At 39.2% G+C, this 22,311-nt stretch overlaps 1 long non-coding RNA gene across 1 annotated transcript; it reads right to left on the reverse strand.

Moving 5' to 3' along the window:
* Window positions 1–1,493: 1,493 nt before the first annotated feature.
* LOC128773527 (uncharacterized) lies at window positions 1,494–20,165 on the reverse strand. Its single transcript, XR_008417866.1, has 3 exons — window positions 18,173–20,165; window positions 11,286–11,480; window positions 1,494–2,414 (listed from the first exon to the last, which is right to left on the reverse strand). It is a non-coding gene; the product is annotated as an uncharacterized LOC128773527 (long non-coding RNA).
* Window positions 20,166–22,311: the final 2,146 nt, after the last annotated feature.

Consider the following 22,311-nt stretch of genomic DNA (forward strand, 5'->3'; position numbering starts at 1 on the left):
CAAATTCAGACAGTTAACAAGGGGTAAATGCAAACTTTGGTAGTTTATCTCCACTCCAAAAGCAGTGGCTTTCCATGCATTTATTCATCAGAAAATATTTACTGAGGGGCCATGGAGTATGACCTGCTCTCCTAGATGTCATGTGAAAATGTATGTGCAATCTCCATCTCAGGAAGGCTATAAACTAGTAATGAAGACAATAATCTATATACAATGGTATGGTTCTTTATAGTTTACAAAAGTATGTTCATATACTTATGCATATTAAATAACTCTAAGAAAATACTGCAGAAGATGGTACAAGCTAGTATGTAAAAAAATACATTAGTGGTATAGACAATAATTTAATAATATAGCCAGGCAAAAGGAAAGATGGCTGTGAGCTAGAGAAGGCAGTTAATTTAATGGGAGTGGTGGGTTTTGAGCTGGACCTGGACAGTGAAAGATGATTTGGGTGGGCAGGGAGGAAGTGAGTAAGGTGATATTCCGGCAGCCTCCTGGGTATAGAGACACTGATCTAGAAGCTAATAAAGAGACCTGATCGGAAATAATTGAAGGAGTTGTAGGAGATAAGGTTGGAAAAGTAAGTGGGGACAGATTTTGGAGACTTTTGAATGTTACAGAAATGTTAGGTACAAAAAAGCAAGTAGTTAGTAAGTAAGTGGTAACCCAGCACATTCCTGCAACTTATTTAGGTGCTAAATGTCATTATTGCATTTGCACGGGAACTATTAGAGCTATTAAAGATTCCACAATTGTTTAAGTCATTTATTGATTAATGGACCTTTTCAGTAATGCGCACAAAGTGTCCTGAAAAGTCCAGAGCTACTTGATTTATGTATCTATGCTAATACTGTTCCATAAAAATTAGTGCTTTTTTTTGTGTTTATGATACTTTCATACTAATTTGTCTCTGTGTATTTTTAAATTCTCTGCATATACTGGGTTTCATCATTCTGCCCTCCTCCTACCTCCCCACTCTCTCAGCAAAGGTAATTGATAACAGTAATACTCATTAACACAGGAATAATGTATATATATACATATACATATATACACATACATGTGTATATATATATATATATATATATATATATATATATATATGCATAGTCTCCATGACAACAGGATAACCAGTTATTTCAATCAATTGTATGAAAAACAGTGAAAAGTGTTCCCTGGAGTCATTTAGAAATGACTGGATCGATGATGAGTGAAGTGGTTCAATCAGAAATACACATTAGTGGGGCACCTGGGTGGTTCAGTCAGTTGAGTGTCCGACTTTGGCTCAGGTCATGATCTCACAGCTTGTGAGTTTGAGCCCCATGTCGGGCTCTATGCTGACAGCTCAGAGCCTGGAGCCTGCTTTGGATTCTGTGTCTCCTTCTCTCTCTGCCCCTAACCCACTTGCATTCTGTCTCTGTCTCTCTCAAAAATAAATAAACATTAAAAAAAAAAAAAGAAATACACATTAGTTGAGGGCAGGGAGGGGGAGAAAAAAAAAAGAAATACACATTAGTTGACAACATTGCAGAAAACCACTAACTTTTGAAAGAATTGGCCACCATTTAGAACAACGGTTTCAAAAGTGGGCTGTTGAAACACAATATCATCTGTCCTTGATGTGGATGCAACTTCCATCTTCCCCCTTTCTACCTCCCCTCAAGTATTTTAGGAGATGTAGTTATTGCTTAAATGAAAGGATATTACAATCATTTTTGACTTAAGAATTTTACTCCAAATAAAGTGGTAACACTCTTGGTATTACAGAATCATGACTTGGAAGTCTTTGTGGATGCAGAAAATAATTTCATTTTATTGCCACCATTTCTATGTACTGAAAATATATCAAAGCACAAAACCTTTGAGACTTGATTCCATTTACTGACACAGCCTAGTTGTACTAAATAATTTGTGCTGGAATTTCTTCACCCTTAAGAGTGGGAAGTATAGGAAAGAAAGGGGAGATGGAATTCTGAAAACTTGGTTCAAATCTACTAACTGTGTGAGAACCATAGTTGAAATGTACCAGCTACATATTAGTTAACGTTTCTGGAGAGAGAAAAGGGAAAAATGACCTTTCTGAGATCAACAACAAATAGAGTTTTCAGGTTTAGCCTATGAAACCTAAAGATAAGAAAAGGCAGGAAAAACACTGCTTATATTGGGAAGGGTTCAACTTCCAATGGGGCAGAGGTTACAGAGTTCTGAAAAAGAGGAAAACAGAGGGAAAACAGTTCAATAAAAAATAAGAAACAAGAACATAGACAAATCAGGACTGAATGTTCAGAAACACCAACAGAGTTGCAAATTCAAACTCAGTAAATGGAAGTGTGAATGATTTTGGCACTACCTTATTTCTCTGCTTATCTTATTTCTGTTCTCTTCATTGACACGAAAGTGGGAATGAGGACCTGAAAACAGAAGAGGGGTATTAATTGAAGGAGGAATGGAGTAAGTGAAAAACTAGAGCACTTATTTTCTCATTTCTGTCTCCTATAATTTATTTGTACATTTCAATATTTCTATCTAAGACTACATATCCTTAATATATATCCTTTTCTCACTTGCTCGTTACATCAAAGATAAAACATACTTAGATGATTTAAGATTAGGGTTGCCAGATAAAATACAGGGTGATTAGCTCTATTTGAATTTCACATAGGCAATGAATACTTTTTTAGTATAAACATATCTCAAATATTGCATGGGACATACTTGTGCTAAAAAATTATTTGTTTTCTGTCTGAAATTGAAGTTTAGTGAGGCATCCTGTATTTTTATCTGCTAAATCTGGTAGTCATAGGAAAGAATCACTAGTCCTAAGAGGTGAATATTCCATATTTAATCCAGTTTATGGATATCCTCTACTGAAATTTTTTAAGTTTATTTATTTATTTTGAAAGAGAGAGAGAGAGAGAATCCCAAGCTGGCTCTGCCCTGTCATTGTGGAGCCGACACCAGGCTCGAACTCATGAACCCTGAGATCACAACCTGAGCCAAAATCAAGAGTTAGATGCTTAGCCAACTGAACTACCCAGGTGAAATTTTTTTATTGAAATACAACACACACACAAAAAGCACACTTATCTCAAGTGTACAGTTCATTAAATTTGCACAAAATGAACACATCCATGTAATCAGCACCCAGGTCCAAATTATGTTACCAGACTATGTTACCAGCCTCCTAGAAGTCTCCCTTGCCCTCTTTCCCCCTACTTTCCTGACCAGATTTCTGACTTCTAAAAGTATAGACTAATTTTACCCATTTTTGCCACTATTTCTATTTAGCATCAGTGTCCTCGTCCTTGTATTCTAAGAAAGTGTCTACCTACTGGAAGAGACATAGAACTCTGGCTCCAGGTTAAATGTCCAGTTGATTGGAGATGGTTGAGGTTATGGGAGAGCTCTCCTGTCTCCATGTATTAAGTGAATTCTCAACGTAGTGTATTTCTCCAGAACCCATGGGAGTAGCAGGTGGGTAGCACTTTCCAGGGAAGCTAGGAGATAATACCTTCAAGAGAACCCAGGAGATAATAAAGGCAGAAATCAAGAAGTTGTGAGTCTTTTGGAATATGGTATGTTATGAACTTTTAGGAGAAGCTGAGCGCCAAGTAGGTGGTTTTGTTGGTGATAACATTTAACAGAGAGATAGTAATAAGCAGGCATTTGACATGCCACCCTGTGCAGTTTCATGAAGATGATCTTATGAGTCACTGTCCTCTTAGGAGGAGCCGGCTGTTGCCAGTGTTCATCTGCACTGGCATAGCTTTGTTGCATAAGGTTGTTCCATGAAGCCATGTAATACCTCTAAGTCTATAATTCTCTCAACCTGTAGAGAGGATACTATTCCTATTTTATCAGAATGCACCATAACCATTCCCATTAGAAAGGGCAGGGGATCAGGATTCAGAAAAAGGCCCCTTCCACTTGTCCCCAGTAGTGTTGGAAGAAAGGCCACAGGAATCAAACTCTAAATGAGAGCAGAAGCATCTCTAACAGGATCTCATGCACCAGCCTAGAAGAGAGGGAGGCTCCAGGGGCTCACTGAGTTCAGTGAGTGTCCTCCAAGGCTTCCTTGGAGCTGAACCCCCAGGGCTGAGAAATTCTATGACAGCTGTTGCATGAGGAACTAAAAGTATATGACATGGCTGACTAAGGACCCTTCTATCAGAATCTGAGGATATGATTACTAGTGATTCAATCTGGGAAGGACAATCTGCTATTTGACTGGGTGGAGCCATAAAGTCTGAGTAGTTTCTCAGCAGCAGTCTTCCAGGCAAAAGTGAAATACTGGTGACATCTGCCTCTCCAACCAAGCTCAAAACCAAGAAAGTAAAAGATAGTACTTCCATTTCCCATCACTATCTATACTCCTTCCCTGCTTGATGTATAGTCTGTCCTGTTACAAATGCAGTGGAAGAAAGATGTCTGTTTGCAGTATTGCTCAAAATACAAAAAGTAGAACACTCTACCCAGCAATGGACCTTGACTAAATACATTATGCTATATCCCCCAAAATGCAATCCTATCCAGTCTTTAAAATGATGTTGTAGCAAAATTGTAGTAGTAGTCATAGTAGTTGTAGCTAGCCTTATAAAGCCCGTACTACCTGTCAGGCACTGTTCTAAGTTCTCAGCAAATGCTGACTCACTTAAATATTCACAACTCTGTGAAGTAAATATTATTATCCCCATTTACCAATGAGGAATCTGAAATACATATTTCACTTAAATGACATGCCCAAGGGTCACACAATTAGTAAGTGACAACAGGGCCAGGATTCAAATTCAGACAGGCTACCTCCAGAGTCCACACAGTTAACTGTTGCATAATGACAAAGGAAAATGTTAATCATTTATCATTAAAGAATAAGAACAAGCTTAAAAAAAGTTTGTAAAGTGTTATTTCAATTCTATATCAAATATTTTTGAAAAAATCATGACTATATATACAAGGAAAACTTATAAGGATACATGCCATAGTGTTAACAATGTCACAGTTGAAGCAATTTTTACCTCTTTTTTTTTTAACATTCTATATTGTCTACATTTTCTATAATAATGACTCTTTCAATGAGTAAAAAAATTCTTAAAATGATTTCTTTTGGTGAAATCAGATCGACAATTGTGACTTTTATGTAAGGCCTTCTGGTGTGAAGCCATTGGAAAGCAATAACATCTTATAGAAAGCTTTCAAGGAACATGCCAACCATTTTGTTTCAGAAAAGTGAGTTTCATACTCATTCATGCAAACCAGTGCAGGGGAAATGAGCTACGTAGAGTACTGAACAGATGTCAGAATGTAGAAGCTGGCGGAAACCTCAAGCTTCTCTAACCAACCCCCTCTGTTGGTCGAGACTGAGGCTGAAGAGGTTACCCATGGAAAGCTGGTTAAGTGGGAGGCCTTTTAGAAAATGACACTAGTCTTAGGAAGCAGAACTCAGCAGGAAATTTCACAAGTCATTTTAAATTTAGCCACAGAATGGCACATCAGTAGCAAGAGGGCATTTGAGCAGATTTTTATCATCTTGTGGCCACGAAAGTTTTCTTAGAGAAAGGCTTGTAATATATTACAACAAAGATGTATTTACATAACTTCAGAGAGTTTAAAATTAGCTGTGATGGAGAAGAATCTGTTGCAGATGATGGTGTGAACATTAGCCCTCTTTCCCAGGCTATACCCTCAGATAGGGCTGGGTTATGTTCAGTGTCTCCCTGTAGGTACCTATTGAGGTAACAGAGTTCTTGGACTTCCAGTCCAGTCTGGATTTCTGGAGGGAAGGGTAAATTGAAAAACCAAGAGTCCTCCACCTGGCCCCATCTTGGATCCACACCATGGCTCATGTGAGGATAAAGAGTGGAGAGGACTGACAATCTCTAAGCAACATGATTTTTCAGAGCTTGACCTTTCCAAAGGCTACTGCCAGGAATAGGGCCAGTGAGTCCTGCCAGTTGGGCAGCCACTCCTAGCAGTTCTCCATCCCATCTGAGTGTCTTCCAGCATGTGTTGCTGATCCATGGTCTTAGGCCTCTCTCTGGCTCACTGATGATATACTACCTGTAGAGGGCAGTTCAAAACAAGGCTCTTCTTGAGTTCTGGAATGGCAGTACTTCACAGATTTTAAAGAAACTGAATATCCTGGATTGCATTAGTGAAGCAAATTTATGTTCTTTCACAGAATGTCACAATTGTAGCTGCCTTCACAAGCAATTTGCAGGACTCTAGGAGTCCTGTGTACAGACCAAATATGTATCCAAGTATGTAAACTAAAAGGAACCATGTGATAAGGTTGCTAGAGTTACAAAGAAGGAACTGGGAGGATTCCAAGGGAAGGTTGCTTCCAGCTGAGGTAGTGAACAAAGCACTCTTTGAGCTGCCTTTGAGCTCGGTCTGAAAGATGGGCCCATATAGGAAAGGAGGCCAGGGAGAGGGATACCCTGACAGAGGGAAATCCCTGAACAAAAATTTGGAGCTTAACCAACTGGTTAAGAAGCTTGAGGTTTCTGCCACTCATTTGACAGAATGAGTGATAGCACAGCAAAGTGAGAGGTCCTGTTTTCTAGAACAGAGGTGTCCCATAGCAAGCCAAGAACTGAGAAAATAACCGTATTTCATTGAATCTAAGATGCCAAGATTGCCATTCATTACAAGATGCACTCTGATTTCAGAGATGTTTTAATATATTTTAAGAATAGGTCTTAGAATTGATGAAACACAGATGGGTCATATCATAGAAGGCCTTGAAAATCAGGTAAGAAGGGTAGATGGTAATGAATGGGGAGCCCTGAGTAGGGGTGTGATATTATGTTTTATGTAGATTGCGCTAATTGCTGCGGTGAGGCTAAGGTAGGATATGTTGTGCTTGAACATTAGCATTAGTACAGGACAAGGATATGAGAGGTGTGGGCATGGGAATTGAAGTGATCAGACACAAGAGATTTTTCCAAGGAAAGATCAAGTGAGTCAGTCACACTGACATGGTAAGTGAGAGAGGAGTCAAAGAAAAATTCCAGATGGGTGATGAGGAAGAATGTGGTAGGCCTGTCATATTTTATGTTTCCAACTTATGTTTTCTTGTTGCATATTTTTTCCTTTCATGATTTTTGCTAGATGGTACAGTTTTGTTATTCTTTTTCTGCCCTTTCCAGTGTTTTGAAAGTTCTGATTTCCATCTTTATATGGTTAATGATGATCCTTACATATCTATGCTTACATTTTTATATTAACAAAAATTAACAGGTGCTCATTCTCACACAGAATGGAAGATTTACCTGCCTTTTTCTCTTCCATCTTCATCCTCATTCCCACCCCTTTCAGGCTTTGTTGGTATTATCACATTTGGAATTGCATTTGGAGGCTAGAGTCCTATCTAGTCACGAGAGCTATTTGATTACGCTATGCAAAATAGTCCCCCTAAAATAGGATCAATATCAAGTCATCAAAAATATATTAAAGCTTATGGAAACTTGTACCCCAACGCCTGCTATGAATTTCGGTTTTATGGTCTATTTCGTGTTAATATCTACTAATTCCTAACCACCTCTAAATTGTTCTAATTTCCAATACTGCTATAATTTCTATTTATCTAAATTTTATTTTAGTTTTACTGTTCTTCAAGTTCTCCTTATTTAGTATATTTCCTATTATTATCTGAGTTTGCATGCTTCTAGAATAAGGTATGAAGCTTTAGCTGCTGCACCTTAAGGAAATCACGAGAGAGATTCAGAAGGACAGAGAATTAATAAAATATTTGAAGAGAAAGGGCTCCTGCTGAGTAGAGATCAACAAAAATGACCAGGCAACTTAGGTTTTGGATAGCAGTGACTTAGGGGGCATATGGTTAAAGCTTTTATTTTTTTATTTTTATTTTATTTATTTATTTTGTTTGTTTGTTTTGGTTAAAGCTTTTAAAATCAAGAGGTAAACATCAGGCGAATCTAGTAATAGAACCCTCACACTAATGTTACAACAGGTCTTACAACTTTTAAGAAATAAACTTAGAGAAAAAAATTAAAGCACTTGAGTTTCACAATGGGTAGTTTTGCTTCTTTTGCCTCTTTAAATCTAATTTTTATCCTTCTCTGCCCTGCTCTGGTGCTGGGAAGCTGACCTTTATGGACCACAGCAACCAACCCCCTTGCCTTCTGGCTAGCGCTGGGTTTGGTGAATGGGGTGGTAGTGATAGGCACCGAGCAGGATTCTGGAAGACAGAGAAGAGTGAGGTTATTTACTCCCCATCTCCCTTGCTCTCTCTCTACCAGGGTGTTCAGGGCTACCACTCTGGTCAGATAGCTCTCTCCATATTCCTTCTGGGTTTTAGGAAACACACTCTTCCTTTCTCACTTCAGATGTATGGGCAGCAATAACCCCCCATTGTTGTTAACTCCCAGACACTGCATTAACCCCTGTTGATTTCTGTAAACCCTACTCAAACCTTGTGAATAGTGCCTTTACTAACCTCCCTCAATTACCTTCATGTAGTAGCTGTCCTTTTCCAGACCTATGCTGAACCCTCACTGATGCATTAATGCACGTAGAGATCTCTGTACCTAAGAAATAGTACAAGAGACTACACCCGACTTTGTGATAAAGGCCAGTATTATAGTACTTTGTATTATTGGGTCAAGGGGCACCTGTTGGACTCAATGGTTGGGTGGAAGTATGTTTTTCTTTTTAGAAAATGAATGTGCCCACTATAAATCATCCTGGGAACTGGATAATCCCCATGTAGGAAATAAATTGAAGCCATGGACTGTGGAAGGAAGGACTTCCCTGACTCTCTGAATCAGACATCTATTTGGTCCTGGACTTTGAGGTATGGAGAAGCTTCAAGCAGGCTAACACTGGCAGCGAGCTCTCCCCAAGGCTGCAGTAAAAACAAGTTTCTGTGCTTGTCAGGAATGGCAGCAGACAACAGCAGCTCAGAGAGGGAAATAATCAGAGTTTGAGGAACTCCTAGGCTGGAAAGGCATTGTATCTGCTTTTGTCCACACCAAAAAGCAGGAGGCACGATCAAGATGCTCCCTTTGGCCCAAAGGAAAATATTTTCTCTTTCCTGAAGCTGATAGGGGGACAACACTGGGAAGAACTGAGCCCATGACAGCCAAACTTTCCTGAAAGTCAAAGCAGTGTAGTGAGAAGGCCAGAGGGGATGTATAGGAAAGCTCTATTTTAGAGTTTTATAAATAAGGAGTAAAAATAAGGTTTCAGATATAATTGAAAGCACTTTGAGAGAGGTGACTTCCTAGCAAATAGGCTGGTAGGATAGAAGGCTGTCATAATTTTGGTATAAAATGGAAGGATAATTTCCACTGTAGTCATACACTGGGAAGCTAGGAATACATAAGTTACAGAAATAGCTTCTATGTCTAGTGGCTAGATAGGAGTTTACTAATGGAAGCTGAAATCTCTCTCTGACATTTTGAAATCAATACTGAAGAAACCCAACTTCCCTTCCACAAAATTCCTCTGGTAATTCTGCTGGGATCGGAATGTAGGATGAGGTGGCTATGGCAACATTTATGGGTTTTTGTTTTCATTGGGGTTCTGTAATTCATTTTCTCTGTACTGAAGATAGGAATAGTTCTTGGAGCTTTCACAAGGTTGAAGTGACACCCTGATTCCTATTTTGGTTTAATGGGACTTCAGATCTCACTAAGGGCCAAACCAACTCTCATTAGTCATATGAGCCTTGCACGTTTACCAAGAACTTGCCCTCCACTCTGGCAGAAAGGGCCCTGTGTGCCAGCTGAAAGGACATCACCTGATGGTCTCTAATATAATGTGCAGCCTGGACTCAGTTTACTAAGCAGTGCACCCAGGCATCATCCAAAAATATTGCTGTGAGTTATTACCCAGGATCAAATGCATTTCTTGAGATTGTTTAAAAAAAATATCAAGAGTAGCTTAATATGTTAAGAATTTTGTAATAGCTCAAGAAGATAAATTGCGGAGAAATGAATATGGACTCTCATATAAAAAATGATTTCTCTTGTCCTTGGAAAATGTTAATCAATCTTTAGGGGTTTAACTAACGTAAAATTTTAACACAAATTCTTCTATGAGCCAAAATCCGAATATTATTGAGGCCTGAAGTGTCAGGCTGTCTCCTGCCTACTACCACCAGTTATGCATGACTGGGTCCAACAATTCTACTTTAGGGACAGTTTGCTTCTTCATAGGCATACTCATTACTTTAAGGAAATTGTGAGCCTTCCTGACAGAGGGCTTCTTCTGTGTGAGGAAAGGAGACCCCACAAAGCCTGTTCTCCCTAATATGTTCCTTTGCCATCTGACCAAAGAGTGCATCTGCACAACCCCAAACTGCCCTGCCTCCCTGTCCCCTTCTGACCTTTTTAGTTAGAGTTGACGTAATCTCCAAGAGCATGTGACTCAGGCTGCGTAATGTCAGTGATCAGGCTGAACTATTATAGACATAGTGGATTAGCAGCCAAGGAGCAGCTCTTCTGACTCGGACTGCCCAGGGTTTTCTGAGGATTCATTCTCTGGCAACCATGCCACTCAGACTGTAATAGCTTTGTGATTCCAAGGAGTAATTCTGAATTACAACATGGCAAGATCCACAGTGGATGAGCTCATTTTTTGGGTGCTCATTGTCTCAACTCTAGTAACTTGAACAAAACCTCCAAGAAAGAGTAGTGTTTTTGTTTCTAGTTTATTCCATCTTAATTCTGTCATGGCTGCAATTCCACTGCACACCATGACCAGCTTGATTAAGCATGGGATGGTAAACTGTGTCTATGTCATGAGGTTAGATATCCTAAAGCTGCCTTTTATATTGGCACTGTAGGATGGGTGTGGGCTGTTATCATTTTGTGCTCCCCTACATCTTCAATATCAATATCACAAAAGGAATGCCTATGGGACATTCAGAAAACTGAACATAGGGATGGACTTTTAAAAGGCCTATTTCCACAATAGGCAAACTAGATTAGTCTTTACCCCAATTTTTCCACAACCAAGTAGGTTTTGGGGATGTCTTCCTATGTGATAATTAAATGGTAATTAATACGCTAAAATTAGTCAAATATTCAAAGTGTGGATCTTTATGCTGACAGGAAGGAAGTGGCTAAACCTGACTCCTGGCAACCTTAGACTATTTTTTCAAAATTTTCTAAGAATAAACCTCCTCAGAATTGGCTTCTTCATTTAAAGCAATTCTCTTAATTGGGTTTGAGGTTTGTTATAGTAGCAATGTGGCCAAGGGGCAATAGGTCTGCAATGATTGAAGCATCTGAAAGAAACAACTGGCAAAAGCTTACCTGGATTTGGGGGCTGATTTAAGATTTCTTTCTCTGATATTTTATGCAGATGGTGCTTACTGTTGTTCGGTGTGTATTTTGGTGTTGTCTGTCTAGGCACAGAGGTGAGTTAGCTAACACAAACTCCACTGCCAATGACTATGTGCCCTTCAATTCTTCAGAGAATTCTCAGAAGTTCAGAGGGCTGTGCTCTCCCTGCTAAGACAGGTTCATTTCATTAATGCTGTAGGTTTTCTCTTTCAGAGATAAATGTAGGAAAACAGTTTGGCAGCTCCTCAAACAGTTAAACACAGAATTACCATATGACCTAGCGATTCCACTCCTCAGTATACATGCAAAAGAATTGAAAACAGGTACTCAGGCAAATACTTTTACATGAATGTTCATAGTAGAGGTATTCACAATAGCCACAAGATAGAAACAATCCATCAATGGATGAATCGATAAACAAATTATAGTATACAATGCAATATTCAGTCATAAAAAAAGGAATGAAGTACTGGATACATGTAACAGTGTGGATGAACCTTGAAAACATTGTGTTAAGTGAGAGAAGCCAGATACAAAAGGTCACATATTATAAAAGTCCATTTACTTTTTTTTTTCAATATATGAAGTTTATTGTCAAATTGGTTTCCATACAACACCCAGTGCTCATCCCAAAAGTTGCCCTCCTCAATACCCTGTAAAAGTCCATTTAAATGACGTATCCAGAATAGGTGAATTTACGGAGTCAGAAAGCAGACTGTGGTTGGCAAAATCTGTAGGTAGTTGGGTATGGGATTTCTTTATGGAGTAATAAAAATATTTTGGATCCTGATATAGATTGCATAATATTGTTAATGTACTAAATGCCAATGAATTGGTTGCTTCAAAATGGCTAATTTTATGTGGGGCGCCTGGGTGGCTCAGTGGGTTAAGCATCTGATTCTTGATTATGGCTCAGGTCATGATCTCACAATTTGTGAGTTTGAGCCCCACATTGGGCTCTGTGCTGAAGGTGTGGGAACTGCTTGGGATTCTCTCTCCTTCTCTCTGCCCCTCCCCTGCTCATTCTCTCTCTCTCTCTCAAAATAAGTAAATAAAAATACAATGGCTAATTTTATGTTATGTGAATTTGATCTTAATAAAAATAATTTTTAAATGTAAAACACACTGTATTCAGTTCTCTGCATTAAGTACATTGTAACTCAATATCCTTCAGTCCTAGGAAACAGGATTATACGCCATAGGTAGAGAAACAACTGTTTGCATCAGTTCCTGACAATGACAAGCTACTTTAGCCACCTATAATGTACCAGATTCATAAAGAGAAGCCTGACAGTTCACCAAGGAGAGAAATGATCCCTGGCAGCCGTTTTGAAATAGAAGAGCCATTCATCTCTCTGACAGCTAGAGAGCACAAGATTAAATTTTTTTCATGCTTTACAAAATGTATTTCAATAGAAAATTGATACACTGGTTTTCATGAAAAGAAATCTTGCAATTGGTGATGTGCAAAAGAGAAATGACCTATTTTTGCCCATATATTCCATTGCGTTTAAATTCTTAGTGCAAAGATAAAGGCAAGAATTCTCTACTTCTAGGGTCAGAGGGTGTCAGAATTGCCATTCATCATAAAATCAAAGAGATAACAATAATTAAGTCTTTGGAAGATAAACCCAGTGAGGGCTAGGAAAAAAAGTGGTATAGGAATTGAGTACTGAGGGATGTCACATGGGGTGGTGATCATTTGTCCTGCCTTCCCAGAGGAAAGAGGGCAGAAGCCTACCTGTACTGAGGGGCTCCTATTCAGCATTAATATGTTCTTGCTGCAAGAATGAAAAGAGACTAAACTAAGATGCTAAAAGAAGCTACAAAGTTCCTTAAGGAGGCATTTAAGACCCTGGGAAGCTGATGAATGTGATGAGGTATGAAGAGACACTTCACTTCCCTGACTCTGGGATAGCTGTAATGGGTCAGGATCTTTTGTTTTGTTTTGTTTTGTTTCTTCAGAGAAGATACCTGTCTGGTATCTTAACAGACCTCTCTATTGGTATCTAATGTAATTCCTTCATGATTACTTTCTTGTCTTTTTTCTTTCCTTTTTTAAATTGAAGTATAGTGGACACACAATGTTATATTAATTTCAGGTGTACAATATAGTGATTTGACAAATCTGTAAGTTATGTTGTGCTCACCACAAGTGTAGCCACCATCTGTCACCATAGAATGCTATCGAAATACCATTGACTATATTCCCTATGCTGTACCTTTCATCCCTGTGACTTACTCATTCCATAACTGGAATCCTGTACCTCCCATTGCCCTTCACATACTTTGCCTATCTCCCATCCCCCACCCCCGCAACCACCAGTCTGTTCTCTGTATTTAGGGGTCTGTTTCTGGTTTTTTTTTGTTTTTTTTTAAGATTCAATATATAAATGATATCATACGGTATTTGTCTTCCCTCTTATTTCACTTAGCATCATACCCTTCAGGTCCATCCATATTGTTGCAAATGGCAAGATCTCATTCATTTTTATGGCTGAGTAATACTTTCTTGTTGCCTTAATCTTAGTGGGGATAAGGAACAAAGACATTATCCTCTATAAAATAACTTTCAAACAGTGGAAGCTGACAGCAATAAGCTCATTCCTACCTCAGATAAATTTCCCATTCTCTGAGTCATAGGATCTTAGTTCTTGTTCATTTTTGTGGCATTCTTATCACTATTTTAAAGCTCTTTATTATCCTCTGAAATCATCTAAATGATTGGGCAACCTAACTTTAGAAAAGAAGCATAAAAGCTATCTGAATAAGTGTGCAAAAATAACAGAATATATTTGAGTTATTCACACACTTATTTCCAAAGATAGTCGCCATTGTTCTATGGGCTACAAAAGCCCTTGTTTGGGAGAGGTTGGGGTGTGCAGTGTGGGGCTGAGGAGAGACAGGCCAGGCAGCAAAGATAAGCTATTGATGCTCTGCTCTATGAGTGCTTGATTAGAAATTAAAAAGTGGCCCTGGAGCCAAGTAATTCCTCAAATTAAATATTAAGGACTCAACTGCCATGCCTTAAATCTTTTTCTAATTTTATTTATTTTTTTAATATATTTATTTACTTATTTTTGAGAGAGAGAGAGAGAGAAAGAGAGAGAGAGAGAGAGAGAGAGAGAGAGAGGAAGAGAACGAACACAAGTATGGGAGGGGCAAAGAGAGAGGGAGACACAGAATCTGAAGCAGGCTCCAGGCTCCAAAATGTCAGCACAGAGCCCGATGCGGAGCCCAAAACCATGACCTGAGCTGAAGTTGGACACCTAACCCAGGCACCCTAATTTTTTTCTACTTTTATATTTTACAAGGCCAAAGGCAAAGAAACAACAAATGGTTTACTTACCCCATACAGCCAATCAGCAGAACTGAAGTTCGAATTTAGGAGTACTTTGTTGCCAATCTAGTACTCAGTCTATTGAAATGAGGTAGACTGCCCAAATTTGGAGGCCCAGTTAAAAAAATAAATACAATTCTGATAATTTTCACAGAATTGTTCTACTTAACATAGATTATAATCTCATTCTGGTAGTAATTTGATGTTTTGATCAAACTAGCATCTCCACACTTCCTTAGTTATGAGATGTCTTATAAAGACTTACTGTTGACTTATAAAGCAATAACACAAAGCAAGACCATCAACTGAAATATTCAAATAAGTAATTTTCACATGCATTTATTGCTTTTATTTTTTTTTTTTTAAGTTTATTTACTTTGAGAGAGTGAGAGAGGCAGGCGGGGGGAGGGATAAGAGAGAGGGACAGACAGAATCCCAAGCAGGCTCTTGTGCCCGACACAGGGCTTGAATTCACAAACTTTGAGATCATGACCTAAGCCAAGATCAAGAGTCAAATTCTTAACCGGCTGAGCCACCCAGGTGCCCCACGTTTACTGCTTTTATGAGTCTTCATGGCACAGAGATTATGGTAGTGGTTGAAATAGGAAGTCTTTGGATACCTTTTGTGAGGGAAAAGGTCAGCATGTAGATCAGGCAAAATCACACGTAAGCTCAGTTTTTAGGATTCTAGGTAAAAGCCTCAGGCCAAAGGCTAGACTTGCTCCTATACTTTTCACTTTTCACCTTCAAGGAGAATTACAATGCATCATACTTGGGAGCCGCTAACAAAATTCTTAGCAAGATCTGAGTCACTTGGAAAAACAAATGACCTGGAAAACAGGGAATAAAAGTATGATGCAATTTATTTTCAAGTGGAAAATTGTAATTGGTTCATTTTGAAGGGGGAAAAAAAAGAACATCATTGCTGGAAGAGCAAAAGATAAACAAGAAAAATGAAATGCAGAACTTGGACAAGAAAGAAACAAGAGAGGTTTATCTCAAAGCATATGTGAAATCCAAAGTCTTCATTGGATAATATAAATCCCAAGCACTCAGAACAAGTCTTTTTTGGTGAAAAGAACTTCAAGATAAAAGGAAGTCATGGAAATGGAGGCAAACACCTGCTTTCCATCACCATGGCAGGGGGTGTGCATATTTAGATATTCTCTTGAGTTGTGCTCAACACAACAAGTACCCTCCTTAATACCCATCACCCACTTAATCCATCTCCCATCCACCAAAAAGGTAGAATTAAAATTCTCTATAATGATAAGGAACATGGGATGAGGTGTTAAACAAGGAGTTAAAGGATTGAAAGAACAAGAAGGAATGGTGAGGACCAAAGAACCAGCAACAGTGGGAAGCCATGACTCCCCCAAGGACTTGAGGGAACAGTATTACTGGGGCTCAATGGGAGCAAGACTTGTGCTGGAGGGGCTGCCCAAAATGAGTTCCGATCCTTACGCTGGGGCAAGGAGGTATGCCAAACCTAATCAGAAATGAGAGGGAAAGGGAATGGGACAGAAGGCTAAGAATGGATTTTTTTTTCTAATTTATCATTTCACACTAGCACATCTTTCTTTATGAGCATCTATAGACCATAGGGCAAATGGAGAATAATTTTGCACAACAATCACAGTGAGAAATTTTCACATAACCCTATCATAAACTGATAGACCAAGTGACCCAGAATTAGTCAGATGTACATTTGTACAATTAACAAGCTTCATTTTACAGATGTGGTATGTGTGGGTGTAAAGAGAGACAGAGAACATTTGCTCCCAACAGGCAGCAAGTATAAATTCTTTCTGAGCATATTTGCAATGCAATATTTATAAAAGTTACCATACTGTATCACAAGAGGGTCAAATGCTAAATAATTGATATTACATAGAACATAATGCAATTCAATTAGAAATCAGCCTTAAAAGATTTATATGTGTGGATACAAAATGACCTTCAAGATGTATTTCCAAGTGAAAATTACAAAGTGTAAAGCATTATCCCTACTCTACCGATATTTGCATAAAATCATGTCTCTACTTATATATGCACAGAAAATACCTAGATACCTAAGAAACTACTAATAGTGGTTGCCTGTGGGATGGGAAGGTAATTTCCTTTTTCCCTTTTTTCTTTTTTTGGTATTCTGAATCTTTTATACTATTTGTACCATTACTTTAAAAAAACCTAGTTAAAAAATGCTAAATGGATTATGTTATCCTCAATTTCTTTTTAGTCCATTCTCAAGGCACATTCCCTAGCTAATTTTGTAGTGTGTAGGATTTTAACCCAAATGAAATAGCTACCATGGCTTACTCTATGGTATGCCAAATTTCCACTTAACTTTCCTCATTTAGTTTTTCCTACATAGAAAACAATATAATGATTCCATTGTGTCTCTTTCCATTGACCCCTAAGTTGAGGTGACTTCTGAAAAAATAAAAGCTGAGCTCTTGAACATAAACAACATTCCTGTGACCTCTAAATGTGCATGTTGTACTGTTCATCAAGAATTTCTGCTAGGGATGGTAGTAATTTACAGAGCAGTTAAACAGAAACCATACAGTGGACAAATAAAATAATCCAAACAAGAAACTATTAACACAACCCACTAAAATGAATGTCAAGAATGGGACATCTAAATTACTGTATACATTTTTAAGCCTAATTCCCCTTAGTCTGAAACAGTTAACTGAGTATGCTGCCATACCTGAAAGTCATTAACATAGAGCCTGAAATGTCAATAACAAAGTAATATTTCATTTGACATTTCAAGTGATAATAAGGACAACTGAACAGAGAGCCCTGAAGCAAACAGTTTTTTTTTAAGTTTATTTATTTTGAGAGAGAGAGAGCCTGAGTGGGGGAGGGACAGAAAGAGGGAGAGAAAGAATCCTAAGCAGGCTCTGCCCCATCTGAGACTGAGGGTGGGGCTGGATCTCACCATTGTGAGATCATGACCTGAGCCAAGATGAAGAGTCCCATGCTTAACTGAGCCACCCTGATGCAAACAATTCTTTTTTTTTTTTTTTTTTTTTAAGTTTTTTATTTTGAGAGAGACAGAGACAGCACTAGTCATGAGCTGGGGAGGGGCAGCGAGACAGGGAGACAGAGAATCCCAAGCAGGTTCCGCACTATCAACGCAGAGCTCAATTTGGGGCTCCAATTCATGAACTTGTGAGATCATAACCTGAGCTGAAACTAAGACTGGGATGCTTAGCCGACTGAGCCACCCAGGCATCCCTGAAGCAAACAGTTCTTTAACAGAATTCTTTATATAGCGGGGAATCTACATTGATGATCACGCTTTTATAATTCATATCTTGATTCAGATACATGAATCAAGGAAAACTGGCATGAGTGCATACATTGAGCTGCTGCTCAATTTCTTGATTTAACTGTTTGCAAATCTGTAAAATGGCAATGAATGTTCACTATTGGCCTACTTCAGAGGCGGTCTTATAAGGGGAGGCATCCTGCACTAAGCAGATGGGGTCAGAGGTGGTCAGCTTACAGGTATCTGACGGCCGGGGCAGACCTCCTCAGCAAACTTCAGCTTTCCTCTCTCACCTGGTGGCCAGTACTTGCAAGCCTGGCTGGGCTTCTGCTCAGGTTTCCATGTGTCCTCCACCACATCAGAGCAACCCTTTCTAATCAAAACTTGGGAGCTCCAAACGGTAACAGCATGGGTTTTGGAGTCAGAAAAGACCCGGATGGAAGTCCCACCATGCTTGCTGTTTTATTTGCTCCCTCTCGATCACACTCTCCACCCTCTACCCTGGTGCACCCAGATTTCTGCCTTCTGGCTTCCTATTGGGTTTGGCCAGTGGGAGCCTAAACAGAAGACAAGCGGAAGAGAGAGAACTGAGTGAGATTGTCTGCAGCTGTGTCCCTCCACTGACAACCACTACTCCTTTCAAAGCAGCTTCTACGCACACTACTTTCTCCTTGCTGCTCTCTGGAAGCTAGTCTCTCCTCTTGATGCTTTAATCAAGTACTAGTCCCAGTTTATTGTACTATTCCTCATGGTCCCCTACTCTGTATCCTCATTTCGCTGTGCATTGTAAAACAGACAATCCCTCCTTGAATTATCGTCTTTCAAGTTTGCCAGCTGTTTCTGGTTAAAACTCAGACTAGGATGCCCCACTTCACTACTTATTAGCTGAACAGACTTGGGCAGATGATTTAACTCCTGTTAGCTTCAGTTTCCTCATTCACAAACTATGAAAATATACCTTCCTTAGAGGAGTACACATGGCAAAGTATGTGGCACTTTGTAAATGTGCTCCTAGCCACATCTCTCTGAGGGGCTAAGGACTTCCTGGTAGCTGCACATAGCACCTAACTGGCTGGACCTCCCTGGAATTAAGAAGATTTCACCTGACAATGAATGTTGCCTGAAACTCTGGCTACTGTTTTCTGCAGAAACCTCTCCTGTGATCTCCACATATTGATATCTCACTATCTCCACTGAGGTGTCTCAGAGGTACCTTAAAATTCACTATGGCCCAAACAAAACTCATGTTCTTCCCTACTAAACTTTATCTTCGTGTCCTGTAGTTCAGTAAGTCACATCACCATCTATCTAGTTTTTAAAATTAGCAATTTGGGAGTCATTCTTGACAACCTTCTGTTTCCTCTAACCAACAAGCAGCAGTTCTTGTCAATTCTGCCTCCTGTATTATCTCTCTGGAATTTGTCTATTTCTATTATGCCCCAAGCCCGACACCACAACCATCACCCAGGCCACCATTATTTCTCACCAGGACCACTGTAATAGCCTCCTCCAGGGCAAGCCTCCTCTTGCCCTTTCTAGTTCAGACTCCACAGGGCCACCAGACTGTTCTTTTAAAAGAAAACAAACCCTGACATCTAGTAACACCTTGCTCCGTTGGCTCTAGCTACAATGGCTGCTCAGTTTCTTGATGTTGATATGCTTTTTCATGTTTCTGGGCCTCTCTAAAACCCACTCCCTAGAAGGTTTCCTTTTCCCCACCCTTCACACTTGGCTGATTCCTGCTTACCCTTCAGAACTGTAAATTATGTATCACTTCCTCACAGCCACCATCCCCCTTACCCTAGTTCTGGTCAGGTTCTGCTAGCATAAAGTCTCTTAGAATCTTGTTACATCTTTGTATCCCTTATCATAACACTAATTGAAGAATTCTAAAACAGAAGTTCCGTGCTGGAGTTCATCATTGGTTGCCTAGCTTCTCACACAGTGCTTTCCATATAGTTGGCATTCTTTAAATAGCTGTTAAATTATGGATGAGTGAATGCATATTAATGCTGGTCTGGACTGTACCCAAGTTTACCATTCCCTCCCCCTACCCCAATTTGATCTGCTAGTGAGCCACACTGTGGGCCAGTGTGCCCTCTGGCCCCACCCATTCTGGTCTGATTAACCCCGGAGATCTCTCACACCTCCACCAAAGCTGAGGAAACATGGATTGCAAATCATTATAGAAAACATTCCTATTTTCCCCCTACTCTTTCATTACTATTATTATAAAAGTATTGTACTCACTGAGAAAATTTGGCAAAGTTCAAAAATGTAAAAAAGGGAAAAAAAACCCTCCTATAATCTCAACATCCAGGACAATGTCTGTTTTAAACATTTGTCAAATTTGTGTGGCATTTCAGTAGATTTGCTGCTTAGATTTCAATTTGAAATCCCTTTATCTTTTTTTTTTAATTTTTTTAAACATTTTTATTTATTTTTGAGAGACAGCGAGACAGAGCATGAGCCAAGGGAGAGACAGAGAGAGAGGGAGACACAGAATCCGAAGCAGGCTCCAGGCTCCGAGCTGTCAGCACAGAGCCCGATGTGGGGCTGGAACCCGCCAACCCTGAGATCATGACCTGAGCTGAAGTCGGACACCTAACCGACTGAGCCACCCAGGCATCCCATGAAATCCCTTCACCTTTAACTGACAACCCACACATCTAGCACATGCTTTGTTAGGCTCTGCCCAATTTGGGAAAGTTCTGTGAGAGATAAATAAGAACCCCCAAAGTACATACTGCCGAGTAACAAAGGAAAAACACCTGAATAATGCATTTGGTTTGATGTCATTGTTTATTGCTAAACTGAAATTCTTCATCATTAATATATTTACATTTCACAAAAGGAAAAATAATGGGCTACAAGTACCATATTTCATCTATGTTCTAACTTTCCATTAAACTAATAGACTTAAAAAATGGTCTTATGCCTTTTTTTTCTTCTTCTTAACTACTAAAGGGCAAAAATGCACACTTTGAAAGAACCTTGTCAACACTTTCACTGTGGGGCACATTTCCTGTGGAATCTACTTGCCATTTCTCCTGCCTCTACAGATCTTACTAATCATTGACCCTGACTATATTTTCATACATTAAAAAAAATAATAATTCTTCTGTGACAGATTTCGTTTCAAAACATCATTAATGATATTTGGGTATCTGCAAAGATTTAAAAGACAAGTGTATGACATTATGGGGCAAAATTTAAGAGTGGCTTGAGGGAACTCCTGTGGAAAAGTGGACAGTAAGTTTCAAAATTTAAAACTTAAAATTTAAATTGCTAGGAGCAATTTTAGCAAGCTCTTGAACTAACCAGGAACACTAGCCTCTCTTGTTTAAAGAACTCAAAGAGAGGTTTGTTACTAACCAGTTATTCTGAGAAGTCCACCTCAGCCAGACGCACATGGGCATGTGAACTGCTCTTGAAAAATGTGTGCAGAGAGCAATTCGTTTGTGTGTCTAGGACTCTGGCTCTGAGCCTAGAAGAACTGTTTTCCCACCCATTCACCTCTGGAATTTTTTATGATATTCTTATAATATCTTTATACTTGACAAGAAAATTGCTTCTACCTTGAAAGCAAGCAATATAAAGAAGCTGAAATTAAAAGACCCCCCTCCCCCCGCCTCAGGAATATAAATTTCGGAAAACAATAAGGTAGACATAGTATTATTTAGTAATCCACTGTAGTGAAACAAAAGAATTCTAGAAGAATACCTGAAGATAAAATGAATGTATCTTGTAACATCTAACTATGCACAAATATACACATAGCAAATAAAGGAATAGAAAAAAGGAAGAAGAAAGAAAGAGAATTGTTTTATCTAAGCAGCAGCCTTATGGCTTTGGGAAGGAAAGGCTGCTCTTAAACTACCTTAAGTGTATGTAAACAACAGCAAAATAGTCTTTCAGAAACCAGACCCACATGTGGAGCCATATGACTCCTAGTCACAGGAGCTGTGCTTGGCCAAATACCAGCGCCTGGACTAGGGCAGACTGAGGGCTAGGCCTCAACATTCTCAGGAATGGGCAAGTACAGGGTCATCCCTGAGAGTGAGTGCCACCTTAGATGTTGAGCCCTGAGCACTTCACTTACCTCATGCTCCGTGATAACACTCATTACTCTTTCAAAGTAATGCCTTATACTTTATTTTATTTAAGTCATACAACAACCCTAGAAATTAGATATATAATCACCCTCATTTTGCAGATGAGGAAACTGAAGCTCAGGGTCAAATGATTTACCCAGTTACTCCACTAGTGAGTAGGGTGTCAAGACTTGAATGTAGGCTTTCTCGCTTCAGCCCTGGCATTCTTCTACTCAATGACCCACTCATATGTCACTCAGGACAGTTTATCTCTGAATTCCA

The sequence above is a fragment of the Panthera pardus genome, unplaced genomic scaffold (genome assembly GCF_024362965.1).
Source record: "Panthera pardus isolate Hobbes unplaced genomic scaffold, ASM2436296v1 HiC_scaffold_25, whole genome shotgun sequence".
Lineage (NCBI taxonomy): Eukaryota > Metazoa > Chordata > Mammalia > Carnivora > Felidae > Panthera > Panthera pardus.